Raw genomic sequence first — 12,845 nt, 5'->3', positions numbered from 1 at the left:
AGAGGTGCATGGGGGGCTGAAACAAGGGTTTCCCAACCTTTCCAAGGGATTCTGGGTTCCACGGGCCCTCCCGTCACACTCTTCCTGTACATCGCTTCCTCTCTTCTGAGTATCGCTCTATACTCTTCCTGCACATCGCTTCCTCTCTTCTGAGTTTTGCTCCATACTCTTCCTTGCACATCGCTTCCTATCTTCTGAGTATTACTCCATTCTCTTCCTGCATATCACTTCCTCTCTTCTGAGTATCGCTCCATACTCTTCCTGTACATCATTTCCTCTCTTTCGTTCTCCAGACTAGCTAGCACTGTAGACCTGCAACAGATTCAGCCAGGCCTAAAGCAAATGCCTTTCACAGGCAGGGACCACGGGCACCTATGGTGTAGCAAAAAGAAAATAGTCAATTCTGGTACTAGCTGTCCCACATGCGGCTACTGATCCCAGTCAGCCCTCTTCAGGCCCTGCCAGCCCTCCTGGCTGCAGCTGCCCGACTCCACTGCCCATGACACCACAGTCCTCTCCTCTGGTTCTGCACCCATCTCAGTCTGCACTCTCCCAGTCCTTTCAGGTTTGCCTCCCTGGTCCTCCCGACAGTGCATGCCACTCACTAGCCCTCTTGGCTGCAACCGATGGTTCCTCTCCCTGGAGACTTTCCCGGCAGTACTCTCTCCTGCTGTCCTCTCTTGCTCCCCCTGTGCCTCCTGTCCAGGATACCTCCATGTTTTCTTGGAGAGCCCTGTCCGCACCCAATCCCAGGCCCAAGGTCACCCCCCAGACTGGAGAGCTTCCTCCAAGGCCCTGACAGCCTCAGTACTCCGTCTCCAACTCCTCAACCCGACAACATCTCCCAAACTGGGCTGACCCATGGTATTTGAGGAGGCCTGCCCCCTGCCAATTCCAAGTTGGGGATTGGCACCTCAGAATACCCCAGGGAGTTCCACATCCCCTCTCCTCCTCTCTTTCCAGAACCTTCTAGAGAGCTCTGGAAAGAAGAGGGAGGTCTTGGTGATGCTGCCTGTGAGTCACCCAGCTTCTAACCTGAGCCACTCCCAGCCTAGATCAAACAAAAAACAAACAGGCCTGGCTGTCAGCCAGGCTTGGCTAAATTTATCTATACTAACAACTCTCACTCTAGCACCTACACTACTAGAGGGTGCTACAATTTGCGTAAAATATTGGGCGTTGACTTAAAGGAGTGTGGTTTAATACAATCTGAGATGACTTACATAGCGCGGAATGTGGTAATGTTAAATAGGGAATGTACAGTGCAGAGTGGACGGCGGTGAGTAATATATGCAGGGGAGGGGTGTGGAGTGTATGGAGGTTGGTAGTATGTGCAGGAGAGGAGTGCGGAGTATATGGAGGTGGGTAGAATGTGCAGGAGAGGAGTGTGGAGTGTATGGAGGTGAGTAGTATGTGCAGGTGAGGAATGCGGAGTGTACAGTGGTGCGTAGTATGTGCAGGATGGTGTTAGTAGAGCAATGGACAGTGTCAGAACTTTTTTCTTTTTATTATTTTTTACAATTAAATTTTTGGATTATTTTTTACAATTTATTTTTGTACTATTTTTTCACAATGATGGGGGGTGGGGTTTTATTTTTTTAATATATTTTTTACAGTGCTTTTGGGAAAGGAGGTGGGGGGATGGGGCAGTGTATGGTGTCAGTAGAGCAGTGGTTGGTGTCAGTGGGGTAGTGGACGTGTCAGTGGGGCAGTGGACAGTGTCAGTGGGGCAGTGGACAGTGTCAGTGGGTCAGTGGATGGTGTCAGTGGGGCAGTGCACGGTGTCAGCAGTCAGGGGCAGTGGTCAGTGTCAGTGGTCGTGTCAGTAGGGCAGTGATCGGTATCAGTGGTCGGTGTCAGTAGGGCAGTGGTCAGTGTCAGTAGGGCAGTGGTCGATGTCAGTGGTTGGTATCAGTAGGGCAGTGGTCGGTGTCAGTAGGGCAGTGGTCGGTGTCAGTGTCAGTAGGGCAGTGGTCGGTGTCAGTAGGGGAAGTGGTTGGTGTCAGTAGGGCAGTGGTCGGTGTCAGTGGTCATGTCAGTAGGGCAGTGCTTGCTGTCAGTGGTTGGTGTCAGTAGGGAAGTGGTCGGAGTCAGTGGTCGGTGTCGGTAGGGCAGTGATCGGTGTCAGTGGTTGGTGTCAGTAGGGCAGTGGTCGGTGTCAGTGGTCGTGTCAGTAGCGGCAGTGGTCGTGTCAGTAGGGCAGTGGTTGGTGTCAGTGGTCAGTGTCAGTAGGGCAGTGGTCGGTGTCAGTTGATGGTGTCAGTAGGGAAGTGGTCAGTGTCAGTGGTCAGTGTCAGTAGGACAGTGGTCAGTGTCAGTGGTCGGTGTCAGTAGGGCAGTGGTCGGTGTCAGTAGGGCAGTGGTCAGTGTCAGTGGTCGGTGTCAGTAGGGCAGTGGTCAGTGTCAGTAGGGCAGTGGTCGATGTCAGTGGTTGGTGTCAGTAGGGCAGTGGTCGGTGTCAGTAGGGCAGTGGTCGGTGTCAGTGTCAGTAGGGCAGTGGTCGGTGTCAGTTTCGGAAGTGGTTGGTGTCAGTAGGGCAGTGGTCGGTGTCAGTGGTCATGTCAGTAGGGCAGTGCTTGCTGTCAGTGGTTGGTGTCAGTAGGGAAGTGGTCGGAGTCAGTGGTCGGTGTCGGTAGGGCAGTGGTCGGTGTCAGTGGTTGGTGTCAGTAGGGCAGTGGTCGGTGTCAGTGGTCGTGTCAGTAGCGGCAGTGGTCGTGTCAGTAGGGCAGTGGTTGGTGTCAGTGGTCAGTGTCAGTAGGGCAGTGGTCGGTGTCAGTAGGGCAGTGGTCGGTGTCAGTTGATGGTGTCAGTAGGGAAGTGGTCAGTGTCAGTGGTCAGTGTCAGTAGGACAGTGGTCAGTGTCAGTGGTCGGTGTCAGTAGGGCAGTGGTCGGTGTCAGTAGGGCAGTGGTCAGTGTCAGTGGTCGGTGTCAGTAGGGCAGTGGTCGGTGTCAGTGGTCGGTGTCAGTAGAGGCAGTGGTCCGTGTCAGTGGTCGTGTCAGTAGGGCAGTGGTTGGTGTCAGTGGTCAGTGTCAGTAGGGCAGTGGTCGGTGTCAGTAGGGCAGTGGTCAGTGTCAGTGGTCGGTGTCAATAGGGCAGTGGTCGTGTCAGTGGTCATTGTCAGTATGGCAGTGGTCGGTGTCAGTAGGGCAGTGGTCAGTCTCAGTGGTCCGTGTCAGTAGGCCAGTGGTCGGTGCCAGTGGTCTTGGGGCTCTGGACTGTGTCAGTATGGGGGGTGGTTGTGGTGTCAGTAGTCGTTTGTTTTTTATTTACAATTTTATTTATCTTTTTTTTTTACAATTTATTTTGTAATATTTATGTATTTTTTCTTTTTTTTATCAGCCCTGTTGGGGGCTTTGGTGACACGTCAGGGGTCTAAACCGAGACCCCTGACATCTCCCATTTGAGACAGAGAAAGGCACAGACGACACAGATTCCCCAGTCCTTTTCTCTGCATTGAAGATGAATGGAGAGGAGACAGAGGCTCATCTTCATTCATAAACTGAAGCAGAGTAACAAACAGGTTACTCTGCTCAGTTATCACAGGACACAGGAGTGATCGGTAACGAACGCTCACTGTTTCCAATTAAAAAAAAAAAAGGGGTCGGTAAATAACATACTCGCCCCTTTCTCCGCTCTCCATCCTGACAGATTCCCCCGCGCCCCCCCAGCCTGCAGGAGAGCAGAGGAGGTAAGTCTGGCTGCGGGGGAAGACGGGGGGTGGAGGAGGAAGGCACAGTGGGCGGATGAGGAGGACACGGAGGGGGACCAGAGAAGAAGGAGGGGTGGAGGAGAACACGGGCGCTGGAGGAGGAGGAAGACATGGAGGACAGTAGGGGATGATCGGTGCGGCGGGGACAGCTGTGAGCACCGATCTCCCTGCATGGCTTTTCAGGTGAAAGCCATGGGAGGGAGAGAAGGAGAAGCAGATGATGAAAAGCCATGCAGGGAGATCGGTGCTCAAAGCTGTCACTAGCCACACCGATCATCCCCGACTGTCACTAGATATCCATGTGTACAGAAGTGACAGTGGGCCGTGAGCGTGCTCTGCTTTTACCTAGAACGCGCTCTGCCTCTCCTGTGCGTGCTCTGGCCAAGGGGAGTGTAGAGGTGGGTGGGGAGTCTGCTGGTGTCACGACTCCGCCCACCGAGCGCCAGATAACAGCCCCGCCCACTGAATCCGGAGTTTTTGGGGGCTCCAAATTGAGAAAGGGGAGACATTTGACAGGTAAGGATACGTGCAGGAGGCATTTACAGTATATCCTTATAGATAACCACTATGGCAGTACTTTATAATTGATGAGAGTGGGTTTACATCCAGTTTACCAGAGACACAGATGGACTTCAAAGAAACATTGGATAGCTAGGTCCCATCCATTGTAAACATATAAATTGTATTAATGTCCCAAATAGTTAGAGCAATACTTTTGAAACCAACACTATGTATTGTGCCACTCTCTCTGCATGTAGTTCTACCTACATGCTTGTATAATAAATACACTGACTTTTCAATCTGGCTTCAGCAGTCAAAGTGTTACTGAAATCCATGAGTTTTGGATTTCCCCTACAACATCCTTCCAAAACAATAGGGTTCCCGCCCAGCCGTCTTTTTGCAATGGCATGGGTGGGAAACAGTTAAAGGGGACAGGAGCCTATTTTGACCCTACATAACTTGTAAGATCAATAATTCCAGGTGAAAGTACAACTGGTGATGGTGTGAACACGTTTTCTGTAAATTAAATTTAGTGAAGTGATCACGGGTGAAAACTAAATTTGTACAATCAACAACGTACAATATACATTAGTCTCCATCTATGCCCCGAACCAATGCCAGATGCACTTTCTCAAAAGGTCTCTGAAAGCAGCGAGAAAAGTACAACAAGGTCACCTGCTGATTTGTGGAGAATTTAATTTAGTTCCAGATAATGTGATAGACTCGACCGTGGGGGGTAAGAGACATACATCCACTCTAAACAAATGTATTGCTTCTAACAATTTATATGACGCGTGGAGGTGTTGTCATGCGAGCAAACGGGACTATACTTACCTGTCGCTACGCCACAACACCTACTCACGAATAGATCTCTTTCTTTCCGACAAGTGGTTACTTCAAAATATATCGGCCTCGATCATCCACACTACCACCTGGTCAGACCATGCCCCTATCAGCATTACCATAGCCGCTAAATCTCAACCTAACTCATACCTATGGAGAATTAACAACTACATTCTCCAAAACTCCTGTTATTACACCCCCCCTTCAACTCCAATTGGAGGAATTTTTCTCAATTAATTCTGAATCAGTATCTGACCCGCTGGTGGTGTGGAATACCCAAAATGCCGTCATAAGAGGAGTATTTATCTAAATGGGGGCTAGAGTAAAGAAAAAGAAAACGCAGAGGTGAGATGACATAACAGCAGACATAGCAGCCACTGAATCTGTGAAAAAGACTAATCCTTCCCCTCTACTCCAATCCAAAATCTTCTCACTATGCCATGAATTACGTTCTTTACTCCTTGAGTCCTTTGAGAAGACGTATAGCAAGCTTCAAGCAACTACATATACAACAGGGAACAAGGTGGGTAAGGCAATGTCCTTACATGTCAAAGGCCATAGAACCAAAACTAAAATCCCATTCCTATTCCGACCTCACACTAACGAGAAATTACTCAAACCTAACTTAATTGCCAATGCATTCAGTGCATACTATAAAGATCTCTACAATATTAAAGGGGATAAAAGTACCCATCAATTGTCTCAGGAGGAAATTTTAGCCTTCCTGGAGCAAACTAATCTCCCCTCTATATTGTCAAAACAACTTTTAGATCTAAACACCCCCTTTACTACCCCTGAAATACTACAAGCAATCAACTACCTTCCAAATTCTAAATCACCAGAGCCAGATGGCTTCACTGGAGAATACAGTAAAACCTTGGTTTGAAAGTAACTTGGTTTGAATGCGTTTTGCAAGACAAGCAAAATTTTTTACAAAATCGTGACTTGATATACAAGTGATGTCTTGATATAAGAGTAGCGTCATGTCACAACTGAGTATAAAAGAGAACAGAGGCGCCTCTAAGTGTAGCAATATGGTTACATTTAATGAAGGTACAACATTTAGAAACTCACATGGTTGATGATTAAAACAGGCACATCTAAGTATGCAGGCATCCGGGGTAAAGCTGTCCACAGACCATCCTCCTCACTGCCATAGATGTCGTCCCTTCCACGCTCCGCTTCATGAGCGCTTCAAGCCTCATTTTTAGATCGTTCTACTGCAGGGTAGTCTTCCCGGTCACAATTGCAGACTGACAGCAGTGAGAGCCGGTCTATGTGAACCACTTTACCCCAGATTCCTGCATATATAGATGTGCCTCTTTTGATCATCAACCACGTGAGTTGCTAAATGTTGTACCTTCAATAAATTTAGCCATATTGCTGCACTCAGAGGTGCCTCTCTTCTCGTTTATACTCTGTAGCTCCTGCTGGATTTTGCTTCTAATCCCCTTGTGGAGGCTTCCATTTGTGGGTGGACATTTTATGGTTACACAACCTATCCCATTGCTATAATCTTTTTTTATAGACTATAAACTGATGGACTTATGAATAAATGGTTGTGGAACGAGTCATTTGAGTTTCCATGATTTCTTATGGGGAGATTCGCTTTGATATACAAGTGCTTTGGATTACAAGTATACTTCAAGAACGGATTATGCTCGAAATCCAAGGTTTTACTGTACTACAAAAAATGTCAACATATCCTAGCTCCTATACTATGTAAGATCTTTAATTCAGCTGCCTCCTCTTCAACATTCCCCTCCGAAATGTTAAATGTATTAGTTGTGACACTTCCAAATCCAGCAAAAGAACCCACCTCACCAAAAAATTTCCAACCTATTTCCCTACTTAACATAGATCTAAAGCTTTATGCAAAGCTTATAGCAAATAGATTAGTCGACATATTACCATCCCTTATTCACAAAGACCAATCAGGTTTTAAGAAAAGGCGCCAGGCATCAGACGCCACCAGAAGAGTAGTAAATGCTATCCACCACATAGAAAAATTGAGCACTCCATCTATATTACTATCTTTAGACGCAGAAAAAGAGTTTGATAGAGTAAATTGGAACTACCTTTCCTTAACAATGCCCAAATTCAGAATCCAAGGACACATCTACAATGCCATAATGGCCTTGTACTCTGTCCCATCAGCCCAAGTATATACAGCAGACACCCTCTCATTGCCATTCCAGATCACGAATGGAACGAGACAAGGTTGCCCTCTTTCCCCCCAATCTTTAATCTCGTAATGGAGCCTCTAGCTGAAAGCATCAGATCTAACACAAAAATCTCAGGGATACCCATCGTAGGTCAAGAACATAAAATCAGCTTATTCGCTGATGACGTTATACTTATGGTCACAAACCCAGTCGCTTCTCTACTGGCAATTCAAAGGACGCTGACCTGGTTTAGCAAAGTCTTGCACTATAAAGTGAACAAAACGAAATCATATATCTTGAATCTAGGAGTGAATACTACTACTAGCGAAAGCCTTAGATAACAATTTCCTTATGTCTGGGCAACAAACAGTATAACCTATCTAGATGTAAAATTACCTAACTCAACTAATTCATTGTTTCAACACAACCATTTACCGCTCCGTACCAAACTCCAAGAGGATCTCTGGCGCCGTTTGAGTTTTCATGGATGGGGCGACTGGCGGCTTTTAAAATGTTCCATCTTCCAGAAATCCTCTATCTATTCAGGACCCACCCAATACGGATTTCAGCTAGCTACTTTAAATCACTTCAAACTAATATATTAAAATATATTTCACAAAGTAAAAAAAAAACAGGTGTGCCCATGCAAAACTAGTTAAACCACAGCAGGCAGGGGGAACTGATTACGTATATTTTCAGGACTATTACTTGGCCTCAGTGCTTACACAAACAAAAGAATGGTTTCTATCTTCCCCCTCTACAATATGGGGGGAAATAGAGCGTTCTACCATACCAGGAGACAATTTATCCACATGGTTATTCTCTGTCACAATCGGAGTTAAAATCCCACCGCATCTATCCCCAACCATCTTGGCAACACTCAAGGCCGGGAACTGAGTTCTAAAAAGTTGTTCATCATGCACCCTTACATCTACTCTCCAAATATCGTTAAAGGAATTGCAAAATTTAATGCAATCAACATCCTATGTGATATGGAAATCGAACGGAATAATGCACACAAATGATCTGATTAGTAAGGAAAACATCAACTTACAAAATGAATTTCACTTACCAAACTCAGACCTTTTCCTATACCTCTGCACCCAAAACTGCATCACCACACTCCCAACACATGGACCTGCAAAATCCCCAATCAGCATGGATATTTATTTAAGCACCTAAATCTCATCTAAAACGGATATCATTGTTCTATAATCTTCTTCAGCATAAAAATGTCTTTACCAAAACAACCCCACTACTTAGGTGGGAATCGGATCTGGGAAGTAATTACACTGTGGATCAATGGGCTAAAGTCTGCAACTCCACATACAAGGCCACCTGCTGCTCCACCCTCTGGGAGCTATCAATTTAACTGACACAACATTGGTACCTTACCCCTGACAGACTGTCCAAATTTGACACAAAATTAGAAGATAAATGCTGGAGGATGTGTGGGCAAAGAGGTGATATGCTCCATACCTTCCGAAAATGCCCCAAACTGACACATTATTGGAAAGCAATATTCCAGTTACTTTCTGAAATAATCCAAAGACAATCCCCATGAGACCTACACTGGCACTATTGTCCCTTGACATTGAAAAATTCCCGACACAGATTAGACACATCATAACTCATATATCACTGTCAGTGAGACTCAACATCACCAGAGGAAAAAAATAGACTCGCCCACACTGAGTGACGTGGTCAATACGACCCAGGTACATTTGACTTACGAACAAATACTAGCAGTGAGAAAAAAAACAAAAATCAATCCTATGGAATGTGGCAACCATGGTTGACCTGGATTAACTATCTGGGAATGGTCAATGCTCTAGGCTCCTAACCTCACTGTTATGGTCGGGGAACTTTATTGTTCTTGTTCATTGGTTATTGTTTGATTTACCTTGATAAATACAGAATCACAAGATTAAGGTGTAATCTCTAAGAGGAGTGGGGTTGTCATCACCCTGGACACAGTTTTGCACCCATAGGGGTGTCCAGGATGGTTGCCAATCCTCCTACCTCCACATCACAGCGGACGCCTAAAGAAAAACCGCATAACTGCAATACTCTTCCATGTTGATGCCAGTAGTTAGATCCAGATGACCTGCAATATGTTCTAGCATTACTTGACAGATAATATTTGTCTATTTACCTGTCTGTGGGAATCGGATCTGGGAAGTAATTACACTGTGGATCAATGGGCTAAAGTCTGCAACTCCACATACAAGGCCACCTGCTGCTCCACCCTCTGGGAGCTATCAATTTAACTGACACAACATTGGTACCTTACCCCTGACAGACTGTCCAAATTTGACACAAAATTAGAAGATAAATGCTGGCGGATGTGTGGGCAAAGAGGTGATATGCTCCATACCTTCCGAAAATGCCCCAAACTGACACATTATTGGAAAGCAATATTCCAGTTACTTTCTGAAATAATCCAAAGACAATCCCCATGAGACCTACACTGGCACTATTGTCCCTTGACATTGAAAAATTCCCGACACAGATTAGACACATCATAACTCATATATCACTGTCAGTGAGACTCAACATCACCAGAGGAAAAAACTAGACTCGCCCACACTGAGTGACGTGGTCAATACGACCCAGGTACATTTGACTTACGAACAAATACTAGCAGTGAGAAAAAAAACAAAAATCAATCCTATGGAATGTGGCAACCATGGTTGACCTGGATTAACTATCTGGGAATGGTCAATGCTCTAGGCTCCTAACCTCACTGTTATGGTCGGGGAACTTTATTGTTCTTGTTCATTGGTTATTGTTTGATTTACCTTGATAAATACAGAATCACAAGATTAAGGTGTAATCTCTAAGAGGAGTGGGGTTGTCATCACCCTGGACACAGTTTTGCACCCATAGGGGTGTCCAGGATGGTTGCCAATCCTCCTACCTCCACATCACAGCGGACGCCTAAAGAAAAACCGCATAACTGCAATACTCTTCCATGTTGATGCCAGTAGTTAGATCCAGATGACCTGCAATATGTTCTAGCATTACTTGACAGATAATATTTGTCTATTTACCTGTCTGTTTACTTGTATGTTTATTTCTGTTACAAATGGAAAATGTTAATAAAAAACTATTGAACCACAAACTAATTTCATGCTAGACAATAATATACAAGCTACCAGAATGCAACCTGTAGGTATTCCAACATATTTGTCAGGAAAAGTATCAGCTGTTTCCAGACATACACATGCATGCAGGCACCAACAAAGAACGAGCAGAACAGTTACAGGCACATATGCAAACGCGCACACACGCCTGTCACCAAGACTGGCGCCAAACGACCTATTTAAAACGGAGCTTCAGTGCTGGCTAATTGCTGCTTGGTCTACAGCGTTTGTGTATGTTCCTGATTCCTGTGTTTGACCGATCCTAACCTGGCTTGCTCCCGACTATTCTGTCTCTGCCTGCTGCTCCTGTTGATCCTGCATTTGTTGCCAACTCTGCCTGTGACCCGACTATGCTACTGGTGTGGTTTATGCTTAATCTGCCCACCCATGACCGACCCAGCTGGTCTGACCCTGCTTCCAACACCTTCAGCCTGCTACAGCTCCTTCAGTCCAGCTCAGCGTCTTCAGGCTCCTGCTTCTTGTTCATGTATCCACAGTCTGTCATCAGCCAAGCCCTGCCAACCTGTCTGCTGTCTCATCTGCCTGCTATTAGCCAATCCTGGTTTCCTTCCTGTGGGTTCCTGGCTACTACCCGCACAGACTTCTGGACTGACCCTAGGCGCTCTTACCCTGCTGTGCTCCAGTGGCTGCTGTTTCGCCATCAGTGGTCCTGGAGCTGGAGCTGTACGAGAGGCCTTCCTCTGCACATCAGGCTCACTAACCAGGTATGCGACAATATTAATATAGGTAGCAAGATGTATGGAAGGGTGGAATAGCTGAATGGTCGTAAACACTGTGACATCCCATCGGCCCTTCTTCCGACCTTCTCATTGGTCAGTTCATTTCTGTCAACACCCACCTCAAGACCAGAAAAGAGGGTCTTATTCAGCAGTCTAGAGCTCTATTTTTACCATTAAAGCGGGGTTCCACCCAAATTTTGAACAATATTTGTATGTATTCTCTTCCTTGCCTAGATGCTGACATGCCATTTAAAAAAATTTAAATCGCCGTAATTACCTTTTATTTTTCTATTCTTCTTTGTACTTCCTGAATCTCCTCCCGTGGGAGTAGGCGTGTTTCTAGCCTCTCCCAAACTCCTGGGAGCTAGTCTCAGGCTTCCCAGGATGCCACTGAGCATGTGCGGGAACGAGCAGTGAATGCTGGGAGCACAGCATTCACCACATCCAGGAAATAAATGCTTGTGGGCTTCAAATGCCCACAATGAAGATGGAAACCGCCTGCAGTAAATAATATAAGTTATTCTTTCCGACGAAATCTGACACAGGCGGACATATTACACAGAATATGTGAGTATGTAATGCTGAGAAGAAAAGTTTGTGAATGAACTAAAAAAAAAAAAACGATAGATAGGTGGACCCCCGCTTTAAAGAAGTAACATCCGCCAAAATCTATGAGAGCCATTGATCCATCTTATGCTCATTGCTAAGGGAACAAGGTCTCTATTTTTTATTTTTTTTTGGGTTAACAAACACTGTAAACAACAATTTGAAAAGGGTTATTATTGTCTCTAATGCACTAATTTGATGAGACAGTTACAGTTTATTTGTGTAAAGAGTTAACGGTGAAGTTAACCTGACCCAGTGACAATCACTCATTCTGCGGGTGGTTAAATTGATGTCCCATGAGCTGGAATATCCTTGCACAGAATGAGTTCTGAGAGTTTAATATGTCACATTCTGGTGGAAGCATGGTAGGATAGTTCTGCTTTAAGCATCAGTGCATGAGTTAAGTAATTAACCCTTCTAAACAAATGTTGCCTTGGTGTAGTTCTTATAGATAAGGCAGTCCATAAGAATTTTTATACAGTGAGAGAGATATAGAGCAACAGTCCTTTCCCTATACTTCGCTTTTCTAGCCTTTCTTTTATTTTTCAAACAAGTATGGTCTAGTGGGCTACAAGAAAATAAGCAAGGGTGACCTGATGAATCTGTACCAAAAAAGCAACTGAAGCAAAATGAAGTAGGACCCGTTTCATGATTTACATGAGGTCAATATCCAGACATTCTGAAGGAACCTGCGGCAGAAAGGGTTCAGTCTGTCTCAGACAAAAGTAGTTCTGATACAGCCCAGCTGGTTGAGGGTACAATGAATGAACCTAATGTCCACGGTCTGAGCATGCCAGCACTAGACTGTAACCAACATCGATCCTCCTCAGCTGCTTGGCATACTTTCAGTTTCTTGAGCATCGGGGTGAGAGAGAGGCTGTGAAGCATCAGGCTGAAAGGAGAGCTGCTCTTTGGCAATGACAAGAAATGGCATAGCTCCAGCAATAGTGACAAGCTCAGACCCTTTGTTCCCTTGAGCACAGAGAATCCTCTTTGGCTGTGAACCATGCAGCCAAATTTCCAGTCATGGAGCAGGACAGTGACATTGATACATAATGCTATCCTTTGAAAAAACATGTTATTATTACGACCTGTCACAGATACAGTGGGTCCAGTATATGGCATCAAGGCTA

Source organism: Aquarana catesbeiana, linkage group LG02 (assembly GCF_042186555.1).
Source record: "Aquarana catesbeiana isolate 2022-GZ linkage group LG02, ASM4218655v1, whole genome shotgun sequence".
Taxonomy (NCBI): domain Eukaryota; kingdom Metazoa; phylum Chordata; class Amphibia; order Anura; family Ranidae; genus Aquarana; species Aquarana catesbeiana.
The sequence above is the reverse complement of the archived record's forward strand: the minus strand, read 5'-3'. Positions refer to the sequence as shown.